This window comes from Cyprinus carpio, chromosome B11 (assembly GCF_018340385.1).
Source record: "Cyprinus carpio isolate SPL01 chromosome B11, ASM1834038v1, whole genome shotgun sequence".
In the NCBI taxonomy this organism is placed as follows: Eukaryota; Metazoa; Chordata; class Actinopteri; order Cypriniformes; family Cyprinidae; genus Cyprinus; species Cyprinus carpio.
The window spans coordinates 17,069,396-17,095,571 of record NC_056607.1 but is presented as its reverse complement, the minus strand read 5'-3'; the positions used below and the strand labels follow the sequence as shown (position 1 = coordinate 17,095,571).

The 26,176-nt window shown below is 37.1% G+C and overlaps 1 protein-coding gene across 3 annotated transcripts in view; it reads right to left on the bottom strand.

Moving 5' to 3' along the window:
- LOC109087963 (SLIT-ROBO Rho GTPase-activating protein 2) overlaps positions 1 to 26,176 on the bottom strand; it is a 91,705-nt gene that overhangs the window by 47,927 nt on the left and 17,602 nt on the right. The window lies entirely within an intron of this gene.

Below are 26,176 nucleotides of genomic sequence, written 5' to 3'. Positions count from 1 at the left end.
AAATAAAATAAAATAAAATAAAATAATAAAATAAAATAAAATAAAATAAAATAAAATAAAATAAAATAAAATAAAATAAAATAAAATAAAATAAAATAAAATAAAATAAAATAAAATAATTCATCAAATGATAACCAAATGATGGAAACCAGCATGATAGCCAGCATTTATGTAGACGTGGTGCACATAAGCATTTTTGACATTTTTACAAATTTCAATCAAGTTTTAAGATAACAGTGGTGAAGTGATTCTGATGTTCTTGTGGTTGAATATGTGTTCATCCATGTCTATATTGGTATATTGGTTAGGTAAAGGGCATGAGGCCAACAGGGCTGTGTGGGCTAGGGAAAGAAACCGTGGCACAGATTTAATGGGAGGATATTAAGCAAGACTTGGCTAGAAAAGTAAAACTTAAATATTAGAGTATAACCTGAACAGTTTGTGCTAAATGCATTATAAGCTAGAACAAACACCACCATGGATTAGCTTAGAATCAGCTGAAATATAAATGAAATTCACTCCTCTTTAAGTAGAGATTTGAGAAGAGCAGTAAACGCCATCACTGTCACCAAGAGCAGGAAGAGTATAATCCAACCACACTCACAAGGAAACTCAAGTCAGATGTTCTGCATTTGTCTCAGGGGCTCATAAAATGTTTCTGAGAAACACTGTGCTACCAATTCTCTGGCCATCCTGCTGTTCTACATCTATGAGAAGATGTTTTAAAATAGCTTGAGTGGAAAAAACATACACACAAAGTTTAAAAAAATTGGGGAAAAAACAACAACCTAAAAAATCTCTTTAGCTCCATATCCGCCTCCAAAGGCAGACTGAACACTTTTTGTTGAACACTATGAAATATTAATTAATAAAAAAAGCTTTTTAAGTTCAGCATGCCTCACGTTCACTCAGCCCTTAGGCCAGAAATATACTTGGAAGTCACAATACTTTGCACGTAGCAAACCTCAGTATACTCAATATGGCGAATGTCTGTGCCATTAAAAAAAATGACAAAAAAAAGAAAAGAAAAGATATTTTAAAGAAAAAAAATTCTTCAAAAAATAAAGTTAACATTATAGAATTTAACTACAAATGTATATTTTAAATATATTTCACTTGAAATATAATACTTTTATAATATAAAAAGTCTAATAATAAATTCTGATAAATACTGTACCACACACACAATAACTTATTAACTTAAATATACATGTATTACATAACAGGGTAAGTACATTGTACACAAAAGGGGAAGCAGAGGTTTTACTTCTGCAGGTGCAACAAAAAGCAACTCTTGCCTCACTTTAATTTTAACTACTTTAAGTTTTGTTTTTGTTTTTGAAGAAAGAGCACTATTTTCCTCTGAATCAACAAACAAGGACAATTAACTTTGATTCAAATGGCATGTTTGATTGGATATCATTAGTTGAGCATGTCATAAACATTAAAGCAACACAAAATATTAAACGATCTCAGAGTAATCAGACAGCAGTGACCCCTGCCTCCTTGAGTGTGCATTTGCTGAACAAGCAATATAATGATCTAATTTCATGCCTACATGGCAGTCTTTGTGACACAGCTGATGGTGAGCACGCTGCAAAGCACTGGCTTGGACCTTCATTATAAGACAGAACCAAACACTGTGTTGAGAAATACCTGCTGGTCCCCAAACAACAATCATCACAGCTACCTGCTGAGATATCTGCTCAGTCAGGGTGTTACACAGCCATACATTATTGATTCTACTGCCTCTAACTAAAAGGAAAGGCGGGAGTGAGCAAAACAGATTGAGTGGCAAGCTGGCACCTGACAAAGGATTGAAAGATAATCTCAGGAAGACAAGCACTGCATGGTGAATGACATATGGCTCAATGTCAAAAATAAGACAGACCACAAAAAAAGCACAAATAAATATAAACAAATACATTTTAAATTATTAGCATTTTGACACATTCAGTTTTTTATATATATATATTTTAAATTAAGTATTATTTGAAGGTATTATAATATCCGAGATAAACATTTTATGACTAGATAAATGTCATGTGGTTTGACTCTCCAAATTAAAATAATATATAATAATATTATAATACACACACACACACACACACACACACACACACACTAGGGGTGTCGCGATATACCGGTATTGACGATAACCGTGATATTCAAAGCTATCGATATCGTGTTAATTTAGTGTGTGACGATATACCAGTATTAGCGATAACCGCAATATTTAAAATGAACAGTTCTCTTATGATAACACCACATGTTAATACTCCAGTGCCAGTACCTGGTTGAGCTTCCAGGTGGCAGTATTGTGCCTTAACACTGACACCTGCCACACAAGAAGAAGACGGTGAGCTTGCAGCTACTCCGAGGAGAGCCGTGTCTGGCAGAGTAAGTTGTCATTATTTTACTAGTCATAGAATGGGAAACGTTATATTAACCTGTTAACAGGGGTTTTCTGTGTTCATATATTTAAGTAAAGGGTGATTATTTTAATAAGTACCGCGTTTTCTTTACTCGTCTAATTTTTGTATTTGCAATCATTACGGCCTGTGCAAAGTAACCCTTTATTCCTTTGTTCAAATCTATTAACAGTTACACGATTAAAAATGATCTTGAAAACTGAGTGACCACATTGCTACATTAAACTCTGTAAAATGTTAAGTTCATATATATATATATATATATATATATATATATATATATATAAATAACCTAATTAATATAATTTTTTATAAAAATAATATACATCTGGACAACAGAAATGAGTGTCAAGCTACAGATTCATGTATTATGAATCTTACTACACAAATAATAATAAGAATTGACGTTATGAAGACTACAATGAAACTGTGTTTTCAGGGGTCTGTAATCTTATGGTGCTGTATCTTCAAGGCCAAATCAATCCTCCTCCCCTCTTCATCCCAGCTGTCACTTTGCTCATTTCCCTGAGAGCATCTCAGCCGGCTTCCCTAAAAACCCCACCCCAAATCTGTCATATCTCATTACAAGCCCTGGCTAAGGGCTCCAAACTCCAGGCTTGTCGCCAGAGCTTTAAAAGCAAGGAGACAGAAATCACTAGGAGGTAGACGGCAACACTGCTGTCCTCAAAAACAGGCCATGCTCAAAGTTTGTGAACACCGGGGTGCCATGGTGACTAAGCAGGCGAGATTAGTGTTCATAGTGGCTCTTTGAAACCGTAACCATTATGAGGATAACGCTAACAGAGAGAAAAAGATGGGTTAATACGTTGTGTATTTCAAACCAAAACACAAACAGCCCAGGAAGCCTGTTGTTTTGACATTAGTCATCCTCGCACGGTTGGTACACAGATGTCTGAGGTATTCACCAGCAGGCAAACAATCTGACACATTCAAAAAGTTGTAAATTAAACCATCTAAATACACCCCTTCTCCTTTGCTTCGCCAGACGATCGATCACAACAAACATCTCAACCAGTTACAATCTGTCAGAGAAGATCTGAAAGCACATTTAATTGAGAGGTTTGTTAGCAACTTTCATCAGCAGGTTTTAGAAACTTTAACGGATCGTTTGCCCAGAAATTATTCTATGATTCTAAATAATTCTAATTATTACAGTTTTAAGTGTCTACACACTGTCTATATAACTATAGTGTCTATAGAACTTTAAGTATTTAGACGATTTTGATAAAAAATTATAAACAAGTAGCATCTTGTCAACAAACCATAATAGCCCACAGATGGGCGTAAGAAGATAGCAGGAAGATTCACACATATGTGCGTTTGTAAAAAAAAAGAGCATTGTGCAGCTCTGAGCTGTGCTATTGTTTTCGTAACTTTTACGGGATACAGTCCAAAAAAAAAAAAAAAGGCAAATCTGAAAGGGACTAGTTGTTTCCAAGAGGTGGGCCTGTTGGCGTATACTACTTGCGTCACCAAAGGCAGCTTGAAGGAAACCATCCATTCATCAGAGCAAACAGGAAGCAAAAGGGAGCTGACAGGAAGTTAGTTTGTGCAGCTGGCTCCACAATGCAAGATGAATTGGTCTAAGACTCTTGGGAGAATGAGAAGAACAGCTGGCTGGGATAAGGCCCTGCACCTGAGCACCTGAGCTACAGTTTGAGGCCAAATGAGAGCCCAAATTACAGTGAACATCAAAGAATTTTTTTTGTCAGCTGTGGTATGTAGCCTTGGGTCCCCAGCTGTGGTATGTAGCCTTGGGATTTTGCATTTCCGCTAGCAAATTTTCGTAAGCTAAATCCAGCCATTCAATAGGAATCTATGTGATCAGGAATTTCATACGAGGGCGACAGATTTCCCAATGCAGATTTTGCACCGGGTTCAAGTTGGTCACATGGATTCGCCACTGGTTGGACTGTATGTTTTTGAATCACTAAAAGGAACTGGTTTATAGGAGTCATTTGTTTTTGATTCAGCCTACAAAGGTGATTTTGTAAACATTTTGTTTTTACATACAGTCTATGCTTCAAGAGGAGCTACACTATTGAGAGTATACAAAGGACCCTTTTGTCTGTAAAACTTAACTGAAAGAAATACACATTTCTTTCATAAGAAATGACGTTAAGTCATTTCATAGGGTCTTTAAATACTTGAAGAGACATAATGATAATATACATCAGTCTCATGATGACACAAAATCAGGAAATAGGGGAGGAGGAGGAGGAGGAGGAAAATTACTTTGGTGACAAAGCTTCAAATTACTGAATCCAATGCCTGAACTATACTTCTAGAGCATTAGTGGACCATTGTATGCCGAATATCATTATACTGATGAGGGAGAGATTCGTGTATGATGAGCTTCTTTGTGCAAACCATTCAAAAGATCTTGTGTCATGTGTATGGAGATGCAGGAAGGGGAAGAAGAGAGAAAGGCACATGAATGACACCATACTGACACACCAGCACCGACTATACCAATGAACATCAGAATGAATAGATAAAAAGGGACACGCTCCCATTAGAGAGCAGCTGTCAGGACAAAATAAACATCTCCTTGGTGGAACAAAAGAAGGAGGAAGTGTGTGATGTGGTGTGTGTCTGACATCAGGCTCAAAAATAAACTCAAGCTGACAGAACATTATCATAGCCTTCATTCTCCTCAATTTCCATAATCAACCCCGTTACTGTGGAAACCATGTTGTATGTGAACGGTGAGGGACAGGAGATTGAAAATCAAAACCTCTCGCTGAACTCCCTCGATTAATCATTAAAACATTTAAAGGAGATAATTGCTTTACGATGGCGACCCATATTTCCTCCTCCTCAGCTAGCCTATTTCAGTGCGAATCAGGAAACACAACACGAGTTTTCCTTGAGGAGAGGCTGTTGGGAAAAGCCTCTGTCTACACAGCTGATGTTACTCCAGGAGAGCCGATGGGGTGGAAAAACTGTTGTCACCTACTCATCCGTACAAAACAAGAATAGTTCACAAACGCATACACATTTAACCGGATTCTTTCTCTTGAAGGAAAACTTTAAAAAAAACAAACACCGGTGGAAACAAAGGAAGGCACATTGACCAGGTACATAGTAAATCTACAAGTAGGCTGTAGTTCACAGTTGGCATTTGATCTAAATCTTTAGAGGTTTTGGTAGAGCTAGAACTACTCTTATTACTCCTCATGCTTATTGTTAGGGGTTTGTTTGATCAGACTTATTCTAAAATAAAACAGTACACTACACTACACTACAGTACACTAAATATCTACAGCCATTTCTAAAAACCAATATCACAAAGAGAGTCTGGATCTTAAGATGGACCAGAAAACAACCATCTAGCAACTATCCAGAATGTCCATACAACCATAGAAACACTCTAGAAAAGGACTGTCCATTGTGCCGCAGAGTTTTGGTACCTTTAAGTCACATTTATGAGTTAAATACACATGTATGTCACTACAAAGTCGTAGTTATGAGTGGGAAATTCATAGCTTGCTTCAAGCCTAGAGTTTCTGACTTGAGAGTGTCAATAAGAATCTTGACAGTAAATTCAAGTTTTATTGTTTTTTTTTTTTACAATGAAGCTAGTTCCATCTACAAAATACAATAGTATTAGTACATAAAGAGTTAACTGAGTTAAAATGTATTGCTTGTAGAGTTAAAAAATACTGCTGTATTAATAATAGAAAAGCATCATTCCTAGCTTGTTCCAATAAAGTAATTTGAATGTGCCTAAAGTCTTAAGTACAACTTCACAGCTCATGATTATAAACTTTCCAGAAAGATTTGAACAAATGCTTATGTTCTAATAAATTCTAATTAATCCCATATGAACCTGCTAATCATGGTCAGGATTACTAAACTTCCGGACAAGTGTGCTGGAGCAGGATGAAGCTACACTAGTTTCCCTCCAGGAGCAGGATTGGACACCCCAGCCTAAAAACCCTTGTAAGGTCTTAACTTTCGAAACCAAATGAATGAGTTAATGAGTTGAAAATGAAATCAGTTCAGTTTGGTATTTACATATTTTGGTAACTATCACTTGAAGCTACCAGTTGCATAGTACCTAAGGAGATCAGTTTGCCATTTGATGGCACAGGTTCAGGGCATTCCACCAAAGCACTAATGAAAACATCTGTAGGATGGAGAGTGGTTCTTCTCACCCAGAAAGTTTTGTCAGGAATGGACCAAAGGAGAGTACACCCAGTGGGGTGAAATTCCTATCATGAAGCCCAGCTCTGTACTGGAACTGTACCGGAGGGGAAGGGATATTACCCTACTTCAGGCTTCTACGGCCTGCCTCACAATCACTCAGCAGGCCATGTTATACTACATGAAGAGAGAGGAAGAGAGTGCGTGAAACAGACAAAGAAAGATGGCCAAAAAAGAAAAACGTTCTCTTCAACACTATGAGATTCCATTTCTCAGTCTAGTTTTGTTTACAAAGGCCTCAGGCCAGACTTGCCCTGGGCATGAGTAGAAGGGAAATTCTTTGGCTGTTAGAAAAACAGAAGTCAACCGTTACTCCACTCTACAAGCCGATGCAAAGCCAGTGACGATGTCTGCCACAAACTTTACTTTCTCAAGGTTGAAATTCCTTCAGTGTCACTGTCCTCAATCATGATTCATGCAACATTGGCTTTTATGATCTAATGCCAGGGACTGTGGCTGGACTACTCCAATTAGCGATTGGCACATGGTTCGGTTAACACTTTCAGCAGTCCATTTACAAACATTTACTGCTGAGCAAATCATTGAGAAGTCATCGGGTTCATTTAACAGCTGATGTGCTCGACGGGCTCAAGAAGACTGCATTCAAAGTTAAATCCTATGTTTAGAGTCAATTTTAAAAGGGTCATATGATGCGATTTCAAGTTTTCCTTTCTCTTTGGAATGTTACAAGCTGTTCGTGCATAGAAAAGATCCCTAAAGTTGCAAAGACTAAAGTCTCAAACCCAAAGAGATATTCTTTATAAAAGTTAAGACTCGTCCATGCCCTCCTAAAATGCCTCTTTTAAACACGTCTACATCACTGTGTGGGAAGATTTGCATAACACCGCCCAATGTTCATGCAAAGAAAGAAGGAGTAACTTTGATTCTCACTGTAGTATTGCTACTGCTGCCAGTGTTTCGTTGTGAAAGCGAAACTACTTTGTTTGGCCTTTCAAAAGAGGGCACAACTAGAAATCACTGGTTAAGTTGTATTTACAACAGTGTTCCAGAACAGTTCAACCGAAATATTTGTGTGTGTGCAACGCATTTAATGGAGGACTGTTTCCTGAACCTACAATGCCGGCTGTTCTGACTCACAACCTGTAAGTATGTTTTCATATTTAAAGAATTTTTCACTGATGATTCAAACGCGAGTTTTGAGCAGTGTAGATTAGCGCTTGTTGTTTGTCATTTCTCCAATCACAAATGCAGACAAATGGTTTTATGTTTATGTGGCGGGATACGCAACGCGTAAAAAGACAATATAAGTCATATAATCCCCATCCCCATAATTATGACTGCACTGGATGCAACAAATGCCTCGTTTGTAATGAGTTTTATTGTTTTTGTCTCGTCGCGCCGGGAGACGGCATCACAGTATGGTAAGGGCCGTAACATTTCCGTCACACGCTTGAGGTATTCGGCCAATCACAATGCACTGGATAGCTGGCCAATCAGAGCACAACTTGCATTTCAGAATGATGAGCTTTGTAAAAATTGACGCGTTTCAGAAAGGCGGGGCATAGAGGAGAAACAATAATGTACAGTATGTGAAAAATAATGTGTTTTTTGAACCTTAAACCCATAAAGACATTAGATTACACCAAATACACAAAATAATGTTCTTTTAAGCAATTTGACCCCTTTAATACATTTTAAAATTTGATGCTCAATAATTATTTCTTATTATTATCAATGTTTAAAACAGTTGTGTTGCTTAAATTTTTTGTAGAAATTGCTATTTTTTTTATTCATTTCCAAAGAACAGTACTTATTTAAAATAAGATGTTTGTATAGTCTTTACTGTCACTTTTGATCAGTGTAATGCATTATTCTGACTGCAATATTACAGACCCGAAACTTTTATACAGTACAACATTCCTGTTAGGGAAACCCAAAGGAAGCATCATAGGCTCCTGACAAGGAGCAAAAAAGAATTAAATAAATAAATAAATAACAATAAAATAAAATCCCTGTTCCAGTCAGGTTTGTGCATCTTTTTCTTTGAATGTTTTTTGAACTTCTATTGTGATGGCAGCCGAACAGACTTTGAGATCAAACAGCACAGTCAGATGAGTGGCATCGGCATATGAATCATATTTTCTTACATGAATTCTCATTCAATTAATTTTGCTATTTGTGACATCGCTGAAGGAGAAGCACAGCCAATTAGCTCAGCAGATGATGGGTTGCTTAACAGACTGTGAGAAGGGGAACCTGTTTCAGAAAGCTGTTGTACTTTTCACTCATATTAGGAAAAATATAACATTTCTTTCCCTCCTGCTATTTCATCACAAAATGTTCTTACTTACCAGAAAAACTGAATGCGAGGCAATGTCTCACTGTAGTCTGTAAGCTACACTGAATGAAAAAAAATTCCATTTAGTGGTAAAGAAGGAAAACTCTGAGATGATTCTCCTGTAACCCGAGACCAAGACCAATAGCAAAGCATAAAAAAAAAAAACACAGAAAGACATTTGATCTTTAAGCTCAACCTGTAAAACACATGGTTTCCACAAATTTTGACTCATTTGTTGACCTTGAACAATATGGAACCTTAAAGGGTTAGTTTGCCCAAAAATGAAAACACTGTCATCAATTACTCACCCTTATACCATTACAAATCACATTAAAAATATCCTCTTTTGTGTTTCAGATAAGAATTAATATCCTTGACAGAATTTATTTTTTAATGAAATATTCCTTCAAATCACTGCTACAAGATATTATTTTTACAGATTACCTTTGCTGTCAGAGAAAATTTTTAGTTCTTGTGACATATCTTATTTTCAGTATAGCTGGAAGACCTGGTGGTCATATCAAAATGTCTAGTCAACTGGTTAACCAGGTCTTTTCTCCATTTCCAGTCTCCTTCATCCTACCTTTAAAAAACTAATGAGTTTTTCTTCCTCACGTAGACCACTTAAGGTTGAGGTCACATGTGAGCCATCTTCAATCAAATTATTATATTAAAGGAAACCCTCCATGATCTTCCATTTCCCCTTGCCATGACGATTCAGATTGGAATACCAGTGTACTGCTTACTACAATTACTGAATTGACATCTGATTTCCTGAAAGGATGTTTACATAGCTAAAGATAGATTTTTTTTTTTTTGGCATGTAGTTAGGTGCAACTATGGAATAAAAAAGGAACTAAACACTGATAAATATACAGTATAGTACGAGTAGTATGGTAGTTTGGAACTCTGATCACAGCCAGCAGACTGTTTCATATTGCATGCATACAGCATTGCTCTTAAAAAGCGAACATGATGTAGCTGATCTGCTTTTGGCCGCAATAATAAGTTGACCTTCTGTCCGTTTTCAGGGCTTGTTTCACTGGTGCCATTTCCTTACCTCACCCAGCCTTACCAGCCCTCCCCAGACCCAATGCCTTGAGCGGACACGGCCATCTGTGCTGCAGTCTGGTCCCCTGCTCCTCTCTCTAGTGTGTCATGTACAGCATCGCTCCTTCTACATGTGGTAAAACCAACCAGCCATCTGGCAAGACAGACACCATGGCCAGGAATTACGGGACGGCATACTGAGGCTCCCTCAAACTAATTTACCATGGCCAGGTTAGCACGGAAAAGGTACCACAAGATCTAATAATAAACTAATTAAAAGCCCAAGAGAGTATCAGATTTTCCAGAAGGGATTATTTGCAAAGGCAAGCAGTAATATTACAAGTGGGTGTTGCTCATACAGAGAGCTGAGGGCAGAGAAGCAAACAGGTAAAGGGGGTAAAAAGGTGAGAACATTGCGTGGGTCTGGGGCATGCTCCACACAGAATTTCTTTTAAAGAGATTTTCTTATTTGTCTAAAAAAATAAAAATTCAAAAAAAAATAATTTCTCAACATTTTACAAAAATCAACACTTATATGATTTATTTGGTCAAAATCCCAAGTTAAAAAAGATGAAGTGCTATGCAGGCTATTTACAGTTTTTTTTTCAACTGCTTACAAACAAAATCTTTACTTGTCACACAATTTCTGAAAGCTGACACTCAAATAGCAGAAGCACACACCAAATCTGCAAAACCATACACAAATTTTTCAATTTCATGAAACACTTTTTGCAAAACACAACACACAATTCTCTATGTAACATCCATCTAACAGGAATTAATATTATTGCAAAGGTTTTTGCAAATGTTTGCTTTTGAAATAAGTTTCTGATATTTTGAATGCAGTGCTTAATTTTGCCCTAGAGTTGTGAGGCTTTTTTTCATTTTGTGTGTATGTGCAATTCTTGGATTTGTGTGTAAAGTTTTGAAAATGTGTGTAAGCAGTTGAAACAAACTGTAAGTCAATATTGGCTGATTGGACGGCAATGATGACCTAAAATTTTAAATGTTTGCCCTCTCTTTCTTCACCGTTCCAGCATCTCAGAACTCAAATACATGATATATTTTCCTTTTTAGACATAGATTTTGAATTAAAGAGTAAAGAAAATACTAACTCATTGAAACAACCAGTTCTTTATTAATCCTTGTAAGATCAAAGTACCCCCCCCATAAAACACGTTCTCATTGGATCTAAGCAAATCTCATAGGTGACCTATTTTGATCTCAGAAAGGTAAGTTGTCACTGAAAGGTGAAGAGTTTGCATTATGTAAGTGTTTTTCAATATGTGAATATGAATGTCTATAGACTGATCAAATAAATGAAGGAATAACAAATATGACGAGTATAATTGGCATAAAAGTCAGCATCTTCTGCATGTGCAATTTGTGCAAAATGCCACTTTCATCAGAAAATATAAAAATCCGGTTGAACTTTATACTGTATTGGCTGGGTGAATAAAAACAAATCCTCAGCCAATCTTTGTCTACAATGACAGCTGCTTGAAGAGCTAAAATTTCCCATATGGTGATTATCTGCGAGAAAACCTATTTCACTGTGAGACTGATGGACAGATTACTCTATTGAACCCCTCAGCGGTACAGGCAGCACTATCAAATACTCAGGTAAGACGGGGAGAAAGACGCTAACAGCATGAAGTAGAGCCCCTGATCTCAAGGAAAAACACAAGGTTTTTACACAAATCTATCTGAGCACTGGGCAGTCACACAGTTCTCACTCCCACATTCAGACAACCTAGTACAAACTCTTCACACACACACACACACACACACACACACACACACACACACACACACACACAAACACACACACGCAAAACTCTACCATGAGGCTTGATGAACTTAGACACCATCACAGTCTGTGTTTACAAATGGCCAAAGCATAATAATCAGCTTTTCTGCCAGCCCAGGGATTTTGGAGGGGGAGTATTAATCCAGCCAGCTTTGACAGGAAGTTTTTGATGCTAAAATAACAGATCAAATTAGTTTTTTCTAAGTGTAACTCTTCTCGTGATCTAAAGCAAATTTTCAGTCTGAATTGAGAACTTCATGGATATTTTTTTAAAAAGAAATGGCTTTGCACTTGTGATGTGCAGTAAACATAAATAAATAAATAAAGCAAAGCTTTGCGCTTGACTTAGACAAACAGTGGGTGGCACATCCACAATAAATAATAAATATGCAAGGCTGAGGATTTTCAGGGTGCCCTGTCATTTACACAGAGAACTGGGTCAGCAAATAAATCTGTTGGAGGCCCAATTTAACACACTTGTCAGCTGATATTTAACAGACTTTTTATCATTTAAGAACCTTAAACAATATTTAGATATGTATATGTAGGGATGCACAATATAGACAACATATATAGGTGTAGTGTGGAGGTGTTCACATATTTTAGGTCACATCCCCTTCTGTGGTCTGAACACACCTCTAGGTGACTAGTCAGGGTGATGCTTTTGTAGTTCTTCTCAATTCAAGAAAGAAGAATGGACAGAAAGAGAACAAGAAAAGAGGGCAAATGATTGATATGGACACGTCCTGCTCGTATAGTAGACAGCCGACCTCTAAGTCTATGTGGGTGTCACTTCCTGTGGAAGACCTGAAGAGTACATACGGCATAAGTCTGCATCATTCTGACTAGAAAAAAGAGAGAATATCACCAAACCAACCCATTTTAAAGTCACAGCACCAATCACCTACTTTGAAATATTAATAGTGCTAAAAATATGGACATTTCAAAGGCCCATTTACACCTAGAAAACTAACTATAAAGATAACAAATTATAAATTAGCATTCGCACATTATAAAGTTATGTTTATTATAAGCACTTTGTCTGATGCTTTAAATGGACAGTTCACACAAAAATGAATATTCTGTCATTAATTACTCACCTTTGTGTCGTTCCAAACACATAAGACATATGTTAATCTTCAGAACACAATTTAATATATTGTGGATGAAATCCGGGAGTTTTCTGACCCTGCATAGACAGGAATGCAACTAACATGTTTGTGGCCCAAGAAAGGTAGTAAGGACTAGGGCTGCACAATTAATTCGAATGCGATTGTCATGCACATCTTGTCAGTAAATCCGGTTCTGTGATTAGTAGTAAATCTCCATCACCTGCTTTCAGATGGAGCAGCATTTATTACACAGAGCCGTAGTTCTCTGACAAGCTACGATTTCAAAAATGCAGACAATATAATTGTATGATTATGAAACTGAAGAAATCGTTTGCGATAATGACATCTGTTTGTGTAGCTTCTCAGTAAACTACGGCTCTGTGTAGTAAATGCTGCTCCATCTGAAAGCACATTTAATAACATGTTTTTACTCCAAACTCACATAAACTCAATAGTCGAGTGTTTGAAATAAATTCTTCTGTGAAATGACGTGGCTTCTTACACAGAATAAGGCACACAACATATTTCGTAGTATTCTAAGCAGTGATAAAGGCTATGTCGATTAGCATTGCATTATAGATATACTTTATTATAATGAAAATTACAAAAATAAGAACATAGATAAACCATATATTGTCATAGTCGTGTTTTTATTAGTCACGTTGAATCAATGAAAGCATTTAAATCTTCTGTTTATTCAATTACCGCTATAGGGTTTTCCTGGGTTTCTTCTGCAGGGCGTATTTGGAGTTTCGGCATGAGAGTGCCCTCTGGCCTTCAGATGGAGATTAACTACTGATCACAGAAGAATTTTTTAAGAATTAGAATAATTATTAAAACTTTATAATTATTGTTATTGTCTTTGGTGTAGATGGGCTTTAAGGCCATTTAAAACAACACGTTCTGGCCGATATCAATACGCCAATATTGATTTTCACATTATGGTTGATAACTGATTAATGGCTGGTATTAAAATACTAGATTTTGTCTTAAAAAATTTTTTTAAATGTAGAATTTTTGTGTGCTACAAGTGAATTTAGAATCAATTTACCTTCATAGATGGTATCCATCTATAAATAAATCACCAATAACTAACACGGTATACTTATATTTTCCAACCACATGTGTTATGTATTCAAGAGTGGCATGCACTGATATTATACAATTCCACATTTGCATGCAGCAGATCTTCATCTTATCCAGTCCTATGACTGAGCAAGAAGAACGAGACGGTAAAAGAAAGAGAAAGATACAGATCGAAGAGAGCCAGAGAGCAGGGACACGAAGGGAGCATATCAGAACGTTACATTCCCATGCTGGAGATAACAGCTGGCATTGGAGCTGCTCTGTACTGCCAGTGCAGGGTGGGACAGTGATACCATCACCTGCCTTCCAATCAAAAAGATCTACAGTCTCATAACAACATCATAAAAACAGAAAGTGAAGGAGAAAGAGAAGAAAGATTTTCCTAGACAGATATATAGGCAGACTAGTAGTAATAATATTCCACAAAAATAAGTCTGAAGAAATATCTACCTCAAACAAAGGCAAACAGCATTGCGAGGCTAAACCGGCGTGCAACCATTTCACATGCACAGGCATCTTTCTCCATTCCTTACATTCCACAAATCTCCTTTCAGATGTCTTTATTGATTAAAGATGAAATAACCACAGGGTTTCATAGAGTACGGCATCTTAAAACTCTCAAGGGAAATGGTTTAAAGTCTCTTTGAACAGGCCAACGATGTCTCTAATATGCATCAATTAATGATCAAAAGAAACATTACAGAGCTTGATCGGTTTAATTTTGCTGTACTGTCGGCGCCAGCGGATGAAACTGACATCATATCTCTCCTCCACATGTTGTTTTCAAAATGAAACTTGAGCAAATGAACAAAACAAGGATTCTGGCTGGTGACCACCTGCATTCAGGCTGAGCCGATGTCCTCACAGCTCCGGGATGATGTTTACGGGCATGTAAGGTAAGCTGACAGGCGGATCACCCCCTCCTCCCTCGGAGGAGACTATAGCACTGGCTGCTTAGAAAGCAGAAATGAGATTAGTGGGGCGCAGAACGGCCTGGTGCCCATTGTCTGCCCATTGTATGCCTGCATTATCACACCCACTCAGGGTGTTGACGGGCCCACAGTTAGCTGTCGTTCTGCTGACGTATGCTGGGCCTTTGTGTGCCAGGTACTAGTCCCGAGATGCTGGATCTCTTTCTCGTGATGAGCTAACGGAGTCAAACAAACACAAATGAAGACATAATATACACTTATATTGTTTTTATATAAAGCTAAATATTATTCCAGAAATACAGTAACTTAAACTCAATAAAAAAAATAAATTAAAAAAAAAAATTTTTTTAAACACTACTTCTGAGGACATCCTCAAATGGATGTTTTTTTTTATATATATATATATTTTTTTAAGATTTAGTTGTTTTCCCCAATGTATAGCTTATTGTAGTATAAATATAACAATATAATATTATAACAAATATAATATGTTTATAATATGGATGGGGATATTGACATTTGGGGCATATGATAAGCCAACAATTATTTTCATGTTATGGCCAGTAACAAATAAATGCCTGATATCGGTAACTAAAAAAAACAACAAAAAAAACAAAACAAGGGATAGAACTGATAACACGACAGAAAGATAGAACAATAGCTAGATAGAACAATAGATAGAATGATAGATAGAACGATAGATAAAACAATAGGTAGAACGATAGATAGATAGACAGACAGACAGACATACAGAGATGGATGGATGGATGGATGGATGGATGGATGGATGGATGGATGGATGGATGGATGGATGGATGGATGGATGGATGGATGGATGGATGGATGGATGGATGGATGGGATGGATGGATGGATGGATAGATGGATGGATGGATGGATGGATGGATGGATGGATGGATGGGATGGATGGATGGATTGATGGATGGATGGATGGATGCATTTAACAATTCATCTATTTATAAAACTATAAATGGAATATTCAATATCAGCCAGTTAAAAAAAAATTACAATGACCAATACAGTGATTACATATTGTGCATCTCCACTTTATAATACCTATCTCATTAAAACATCCTATACACACTATATGAAGGGTAAACACACTTTTCAATTTCAAAGCCATTTTGTGGGCTCACAAAACAATCTGTCTATTCCAAGAATCAGCTGAACACTTTGCTTACCTTGCAGTTTCTACCAAGGGCAGTGCTAAAAAACCAAACACGTACTAGATCTGTCTGACAGCTGATGATAAATCGAAGTGCTCTATACCTTAAACTCACAGGTACTCATGCGCTAGCAAACCCGCACACATCAGCGGTATATGAACATCTTAATTGTGGCCACGTGTGCATGCTGGAGGCTGGGTAATATAAAACTTTGCGGGTTTTATAGCGCTGTTTCTCTAACCTGAAGTGTCACTGTGTTGGGGAGGGAATTAGATGGCCCTTCAGTCATGGTAGAAAAGCACATTAAGATTTCAAAGCACAACGTCTGTGTAATTATGATTTAGTAGCTTGGGCGAGAAGGCTTTGGATCCACACATCCTTTTAATACTACATAAATAAAGAGGTTATTAAATTACGGTTCTCCAAGCGGACACTGCACACACCCAGTGAAGCTGTGGCATACGCTGAATTCCAGCAAGATGCTGTATTTGTATGAGGAAACAGTGTTGAATTGTGTGGGTGAACAGCGGTTTACCTGCGCTCAACACTTTATGGTATATATCCTCAGAGACTTTCCTTCAGACCAAAGGAACACGTTAGAAAAAAGCACACATTATATTTGTGTGTGCTTTAAATGTGTGCTTACATGCACTAGAACACAGTCCCATCGTGCATTAACTGAGACTCACATCTGAGCAAACATAAGCCATGTGTCAACAGAAGCAGATAGACAGCAGGGAAGAGAGACAGCGAGATGTGAGATCAGTTTCCTGGTTGATCTAATGATGGGAAGAGAGGCTGTGGAATTAATCGGGCATCTTGCAAAAATCACAGTTTCTACATGCATATGAGTGTTTTTTCAACTATAGATCTTGCCAGATCATTTAATCTAACATATCTTTTTACTGAATCTCATTTCCACTACAGTGTCATTTCTTGTACATCTCAAATGATGAGTTGAACATAACAGCATTGTGCTGGAAATAATGTGATGGAAACAGCATTTTAAAAAGCAGACTTCTCTAATTTCATAGATAGCATTTTATGCATCAAATAACATTTTAACATAACTTGACAAACTGCAAATGACACAAAATAAAATGCTTTATTTTTTTTTATTTTTTTTATTCAAGCATCAGGTCACATATTTACTGACATTTTTATGTCCTTGACAACCAAGTGCAGTAACTTTTCTTAAAAAAAAAAAAAAGGGGAAAAAAACCTTTGCAGTACAGTGCAGCCTGAAACATACCACAGGCTAGTCTAAACATAACCAGTGAGTAAGCATATCACTTTTAGACTGCTTTTGTGAGATATTTCGATCTCATCCTGTCAAGTAGAAGTGCACAATACAACACCCAAGCTCCATCAAAGAGTGCAGCATATCAGCTAACAGCAATTTTTCAAGACAACACAGGCGTCCTGTCATTAAAACCAGCATTACAAATAGAAGTATCCTATTTATGACCCAGAGCCAGCCTCTCTTACATCCAACAGAGTGATAACCGTGTGAAAAACATCAGATGATCACAAAAGACAATATCTGACAGATCCTTATCCGCCGACCTTAACGTGAACATGGGCAGAATACAAGACATCCAATACATTTATAACCCACAATCCAACCGCAAACAGATTAACCAACTCAACATCCGATCAATAAAAACTCACTTTGGCGTCTTGTTTGTTTTTAAGTGATCGTCAGAGAGCATGGTAACCTGATAGCTATGGGTCAATAAAAGTCATTTCTGGTCTTTCAACCCAGGTGGTGCAAAACGCAATTTGATCTCAGTATGAGGTCTGTGACCTCATCGGCAAAATCTGATATAGTGGAAAGGCCTGGTGTGCATTGACAAAAACCAAACAATTGTGGCTAGGGCCTGCATGATGTTGAAAAACTGACACTGCATATATTGAGATATAAGAACTATGAAAGCCCAGTTGTCTTTTTATCATAAATTCGCAATTCTGAGAACATATCAGTCTTTTTCCCCCCAGAATTGAACTTCATAACTTGCAATTGAAAAAAAGTCCAAATTACGAGATACAAACTCGCATTTGCGAGAAAATAAAAATTCAGAATTGTGAATTTGTATTTAGCAATTATGAGAAAAAAGTCAGAATTGTGAGATAAGTCGCAATTGCCTTTTTTTCAGTGGCGGAAACTGGCTTCCATAAAAAACACAGGATGACTTGAATATCTATATAAAAAGATAGAATCATTCTAGAGTTAGTGGGGTGAAACAAATAAAGCATATACTTATTTCATTAAATTACAGGCTGCACAGTTTGAGAACTGCACTGAGCCATATCGCGATATTGATTTTATTTCAATATACCTTGCAGCCCTAAATTTGCTTGAGATTTTCACAAACAGACGCCCAGACTGTAAACAGTCTTATCAAAACCAGTCTCTAATTTGGGGGGTCAAAAAGATGCAAAAAGATCCAATCTATAATAACATTCACAGATGTATCAAAAGTATTTTGTTTCACAAATTAAATGTTAAGTAGCTGTGGCAGTAACTCACAAACCCTGTCTTTGGATTGAGCGGAGAACGTTGTCGGGGTTTGGCCTTGTGTGCCATAACTCATTCAGAATGGAGCGGCATTTCCTTCACTCAGACAAGGCCGACATTATAACTCCTGTAAAACTTCAAACCTCCTTCCTGCCCGCACACACAGACCTGCATTGTGCTAGCGGGCCGGGCCTGGAGTGGCGTGGCCATTCTGAAGTGCCCGAACTGCCAAGAACATGTGGAGCCTTTTCAGCAACTGCCATTCTATTCCCTGACCCAGGGAATTTTAGAGCTGCTGACTTGCCAAAATCCTCAGGAAAACATTTGCTTTTGAATAATCAAAATTCAGAGAAGACATTCCAGAGCCACGGTGCTCGCCTGTGAAGATTTAAGGCAGGTTCTTCAAGTCTGTTGAATCAATGTACCATTTCTCATATTAACAAGGTTTATGGCCGTTTGCGTCCTGCAGCTTACCAAATCAAATTCCCATCCCTATTGATGCAGGAATTGCGTAGCATTAGGGACGGGAATATTAAAAGGTTTAAAGACTCTGTTGCGGAATTAACTAAATGATTCTGGTGTCTTAATTATTATAAATGATTCTTCTAATACTTTTTCGAATACATCTCTTCTATTTATGGAGTGAGTCATTAGACCAATAAATAAATAAATAAATAAATAAAAATACTAAACCCTAAATAACTAACTAAATAAATACATTTGGTCAGTTTAAAGTATTATCATTTTATTGTGCTTTTTTTGTTTGTTTGCTTTGGGTCAGAAACGAAATTTCATTTTTGATGATTTTAGCCATTTTTATTTTTTTATTAGAAAAATTTAATACATTTATGCATTTAACAAATATGTAAAATAATATAAATTTTATATTTTTTGTGTTATGTTTTTATTTTTTGTATTATATCAGGTGTACATATCTAACAGTATCCTAAATGGTGTTCAGGCCAACTTAACGATTCTTGTGTCTTAACGATTAAATTAATAATTATTTTATTTTATATATATATATATATACTATATATATATATATATATATATATATATATATATATATATATATATATATATATATATATATATATATATATATATATATAAAATTTAAATGAACCTCTCCAAATCAATTCACTGAAGGAGTGAGTCATTTTTAAAATTTGGTCAGAAATCATAAGATTTGGTAGACAAAAAGCTTTGTCCTATGAAAGTTGTGAAAATAATTAGTTTCATTGTTTCATTTGTTTTATTCTAAATGAGAACCGATTGCATTCCCAACCCTACACATCACACTCACACCCAACGTGTAGAGTTTGTGGTGAAAGAACAAAATAATCAGGCTTTTATAGGGAGGAAAACTTATCTCCCACAATCTTATTAGATGAGTAGTGCTGACATCATGTTATACAGCCTCATCTACGCTCAAGGAGAACAGAGAGGGCATGAAAGAAAGAGCTGAATCAGAATTAGTTGTTCCAATGACTGCAATCTCTTAATCACCGGCAGCTTCCTTTCTCCGCCGCCCTTCTCTCTTGGGTGGTATAACTCATCCCAGCAGCCTGCAGCGTGTGAGAGTGATTTAGCCACTCGACTGGGAAACAGCAACGTGTCGCTGTAATGAGTTGGAGAGCGGCAGGTTTTTCAGGGCTGGGTGGCGGCTGCGACACCGCATGCAAGGTGAAATACGACAGCCATTTAGAGATGGAGGAAAGCCTGCAATCACCAGGAGAGATGGGGCACTGGGAAAACACACAGCTCAACCACAAACATGGAGGATGCCACAACTGCAACAGCCACAGACTTTAACATTGGTTACCAAAACAAAGTGACCGTAAAAGGATCCAAAGGCCAAAGGGAAAAACTACCTCTGACTTGTTGATAATTATCAGCCCATGACCTGTTCATGCAAGATGGATTGTGCCACTTTACGGATGACGCTTCCTTTGTCCTCACCTTCTACTGCAGATTACAAACACACAGGAAGTAGGCCAACACAGACTAAAAGAGAGCAGGGGAGGGAGTCTTATAACACCTCAGCAGAAATACACTCTGGCATGCTGAATAATACCTCTGCAAACTAGCAAAATTTCTTCAGGAAAAGAAGTATAAAACGAAGAGGAAAAAATCATTCCAATAATGAAATCAGTTGAATCTGATATCAATCTAAGTGTAGAATATTTTCATTCCTAAATATATGATTATTATTTTTTCACATAGTAACAAACAGTATTAGGGATTATGCACAATACTCTGGTTATCAACTGATATAAGTGTTTGTTTTTGATATAGCATTATGTATATATATATATATATATATATATATATATATATATATATATATATATATATATATATATATATATATATATATATATATATATATATTAGTGCTGTCAAATTATTAATTGCCGTTAATCGCATCAAAAAAAGTTTTGTTTACATAATATGTGTACTGTGTATATAATGTATATACAAATATACACACATACAATATATATTTTCAAAATATTTACATATATTTGCATGTATATATTTATATTATATATGTATATAAAAATATGTAATATAAACATACAATATTTTTCTTAAATATATACAAGTTTGACAGCACTAATACATACACACACACACATATATATATAGTTTAAGATATAATATATATAATTTATATATTATTATATATAATTTTAATTTGAGCATTAAACCCATTATATACACATACATACGTGTGTGTGTGTGTGTGTGTGTGTGTGTGTGTGTGTGTGTGTGTGTGTGTGTGTGTGTGTGTGTTATTAAAAAAAAAAAAGAAACAACAATAGTCAACATTTCAAATGGATCAAAAAAGTTCATCAAAGTTGTCCGGTGTGGTTTTAGGACAACTCTGATGAAAGGTTTTGATCCACTTCAAATGCTGACTACTGTATATTAGTACTGTATATATATATATATATATATATATATATATATATATATATATATATATATATATATATATATATATATATATATATATATATATATAATATACTAATACACTACACTAATATATACACTAATATACTAATATACATTGGGTTGTCTTTAACCAACAGTTGTGTTAAATGTTTAACCCAGCTTTCTGGGAAGCAACTCAACCGCTGGGTCAAAACAACCCAATCGTTGGGTTTGTCCATATTTTACCCAGCACTGGGTTGTATTTAACTCAGCATTTTTTAGAATGTATATATTAAAGCAATTTTTTACATTTATTATACAAATTTTAGATATTGCTATAAGGGGAGAAAAAGGCATGCATATCTTAAGATCCTACGAAACCGACAAGCAGACTTTAATCTTCAAATCAAACGCTAGTTTAAGCTGCTTTATTCATTGTTATTTTACTGATGCAGAAACCAGCCTGGACAGTTACAAAAAGCATACTTAGACAGCATTTCATGTGAATTTGTACGCAGTTTTGAGAAATACAAGCCAGAAACGACATCTAAAATAGATCTTGACCCGTTTTTTAATCTTGCATGAAAGGCATGCTGATTTATGGCTTGCACTGCAAGTTCTGCAATCCTTCGCAACCTGTTTTATAAACTTTTAAGATCCACTGCAATTCATTTCATCGCAAGTTTCTTTTTTTCCTCGCCTGCTAGGGAATGTCTGGTGCTGTTCTAGTTCCTGCAGCCCCCAGGCACAGAAAGCTGCAATGCAGGAGGGAGCGATTGGGACACATTGTTTTTGAAATCACACCTCCTGTTCCTGTGTGTTCAATGAATTGGACGGCACCATAAGGGGACTGCAGGTGTTCTATAACACCATGACGTATAAGAAGAGATGCCAGATTCCATATTGCAATAACACAGATGCAAACTGCAGAATTTTCATAGAAACAAAAGATCATAGTGATGCAATATCGCTGCACAAACCATGCCGGATTTTAGTGCAAGAATCAGGCAAATAACCAGCTGCAATGAAAGCTGTCAGCTGTAGTTCAAGCACATTGAGCTATATAAGGAGAAATTAATCTCCCCCTTGGGTTTAATCAGGGGTGGGTTTTGAGCAAGAGAAAACTGAACAGCCATTTGTGCCTGCAGCAGGAGGCATGATTATATTTGACAGACTGAGAGAATCAATCTGGCAATAACGCAGATGATGAGAACCACAGTGACGTCTGGATACCCAGACCACTTCCTAATGTTACTCAGTGCTCAAAACTATGACTAAAATGGTCTCAAAAGTGACAAAAAAATATATATAAATGTGTGACAATATTTGAAATCTAATCAGGAAAGCTCAGTGTGCATCCATATGCAGTTTTTTGTCAGGTGTCCTCTTTTTCGAGTGTGTGCCAGTATTTCTTGAACACAGATCACAGCGGAACTCATGATGTCCAATTCATGAGAAAATGTATTCTTTCAAACAGTACCTTTTAATAAGTCACTCAAAAAGATTCGCAAAATGTTTGCAAAAGAAGTAGTCAGTGAGTCACTAAGAGCCGTTAAAACTGGGTCACAACTGTTCACAACTGACTCCCTAACATTATAAAGGTTCAAAAAAAAAAAAAAAAACACTCCTATAAATTGAAAAAAACACTAGTAGTTGGCCTATTCGTCATCTTTTTTCCCCATCTCTAACACACAGAAATATTCTTTAAATTCAAATTTAAATGGCAGCACTACAATGTAACTAAATACTAGAATAACACCCTAGTATATTAAACTTACATTTTTCATAAAAAACTATGAACTAAAATGCTTCTTAACCATCTTCAACTAGTAATTCTATAATCTGCCAAGTAAAAAAGTAATTTGGCTTCTAAATGTTTTATTTTAGGAGCCAATTGCTTCAGAGTCATTTTTTTCCTTGTTTTGCACAATAGTACAAAATTGTCCCTCAGTGGCGAGGATAAACTTTCATGGAGCTCCTCAGAGTCTGTACAAAACACTTTGGGGCATTTGACACTGCATAATGTAAATGAGCATAATCGGATTTACAAACGCTAAATATCTCCAGATTGTGCACATGATGGCAAAAGGCAATTTAGAGAACTGCAAAACCTGATTAGCCTGCTGTGATTATGGTAATGCTGAAATGTTTACTTGTGAATAACCACTGTTAATAAGGGAATTCAACATTTTGGACATAATGTAGAGAGCCAGCACTGCCTTTGCTGAAGCCAGCAAGAATCAACTGAAGATTTGAGCTAAACAAAAATTTACAATTTATTTGTACGTAGTGTTAATTTTCCAGAGACAGCTACCCAGCTGCGTGTAAAGTTGCTCAAAAAAATCCCTTGAGATGCGTTTGACTTCCAAAGCCCATGTCCACAGCCTCTGAAGGTCAGAAAGCTTAGCTTCAATTCCCAGTGACTGGCAATGCGGCATTCACTTTTGCATTGGAGAATCAGCATGTGTCAGCATTTGACCTCTACCAAGCTTAAAAATCAACAATGAGACCAAAACGATCACCAAAGCGTCAGTCGACTCTACATTCATCCATTTCAAGATGGTTTTTGTGGCAGATGGGAGTGGTGGGAGAGGATTAAGGAGGACCCTGTTTTGTAGATTCAGGATATTAGATCTGCAGGAGGTGTCTTGCGAGATTGTCCGAGGTGGGCCAGTCTAAAGTAAAAAGAGGGAATGAATCTGCTTTCCTTTATACTAACTTAATAGCCAATAAAACAAAAATCAAATGAAATATATCATCGCTATGACAGAAATGTCAGTTGATCTGTTTTTAAAAGTGAATGGGTAATTTTTAACTACTTATTGTTGCTAGATAAATGAGTCGGACTCCCAATCGAGTCGTGGCCTAATGGTTAGAGAGTGGTTAGAGAGTTAGAGAGTCGGACTCCCAATCGAAGGGTTGTGAGTTCGAGTCTCGGGCCGGCAGGAATTGTGGGTGGGGGGAGTGATTGTACAGCGCTCTCTCCACCCTCAATACCATGACTTAGGTGCCCTTGACAAGGCACTGAACCCCCAACTGCTCCCCGGGCGCCGCAGCATAAAATGGCTGCCCACTGCTCCGGGTGTGTGTTCACAGTGTGTGTGTGTGTTCACTGCTCTGTTTGGCACTTCGGATGGGTTAAATGCAGAGCACAAATTCTGAGTATGGGTCACCATACTTTTCACAATCACTTAACCTTCACTTTTAATTAAGACCATTTCAGTATACTTATTGTTGCTAGATAAATACATACAAGCCCATTCCAGAGGAATGGAGTCAGACTGCCAAATGAGGCAAAGCTTGTGAAGCTGGTGGGGGGAGGAGAACGATCTCAGTATCACATTCATATTCACAGTCTACTGCACATTAGCTGCGGCAAAGCAAATACAGCTCGGACGGACCAACAGCCTGATGACGGATGCTTGGGTTTGAGCTCGGATCACTGTTTTGCCATTCGTCCAAGTGTTCCACAGCAACATGATGCATTGGATTGTTTCTAGCCATTGTGGTGGTGGTGGTGGGGGTGTCTCCTGTTACCATGGTAACGCCGCTGACAGGCTCGGGGGCCGCCGAGAGCAGAGGTCAGTGGCGAGATGCCAGAATCCCCCCAACTGGCGTCATTAAACAATGTAAAGTAGACACAGCATGAGTCTGGGACTCCAAGAGAAAGGCCTGCATTGATGCAATGCGTATGTATTCAGCTACTGTGGTCGTAAAAAAACTCATTATCTGTTCCACTGTAAGATATTGAGAAAAGACAATGGCTGTGTTCACAGCCACACCCTTTCCTTCTTGTGGCTCGAGGAACCAGGAGGATGGAGGATCTGGCTCTTCCGGGCTGAACAAATAAGATTGGGCTGCATGACGGATATTCCTGCAGTAGAGGGGTCGTGTTATCAGAGAAGCCTTGAACAGGGCAGTGACAGCCAATGCAAACAAAGCATAAGCTAACCTCTCCATCTTCAGTTCCCCGGTCTCTTCCCACACACCTATCTTCATGGATCTCTACTCTCAGCTCTGTTTGTTACTGAAGCCAAGAGCATAGGCTCACCTAATAACTGCTTGCTTAGAGTTTCCTTGTACTGGCCAGAGAATAGTGTGGAGGATGAGAGAAAGTGAAAGGAGATGTTTGGTGGCTGCCGCTGCCTGCTTAGTGTTTTCTTCATCAGCTGCTTAATTACTGATGTACGGCTAAGGGCAAGAGAAAAATGTACTTCCAGTCTTCAACAACTGATAAGATATTTGACAGTTTATATGCACATGAACTGACAGTCACCACTGATAAGCTACTACTAAATATTGTAGAAACTTAATTTTCTGTAAAGTTGCTTTGTAATGATTTGTATTGTAAAAAGCGCTATACAAATAAAACCGAAATAAATCGAAATCAAAATAAAATTATCACCTCTAAATGACCCCAAAAAATTACTGATGACTTTAAAGCATTAGTTCACTTCCAGAGTAAAAATTTCCTAAAAAATATGCTGACCCCAATGTCATCCAAGATCTTCATGTCTTTTTTTTTTTTTTAGTCACAAAGAAATTAAGTTTTTTGAGTTTTTTTCTCCATATAGTG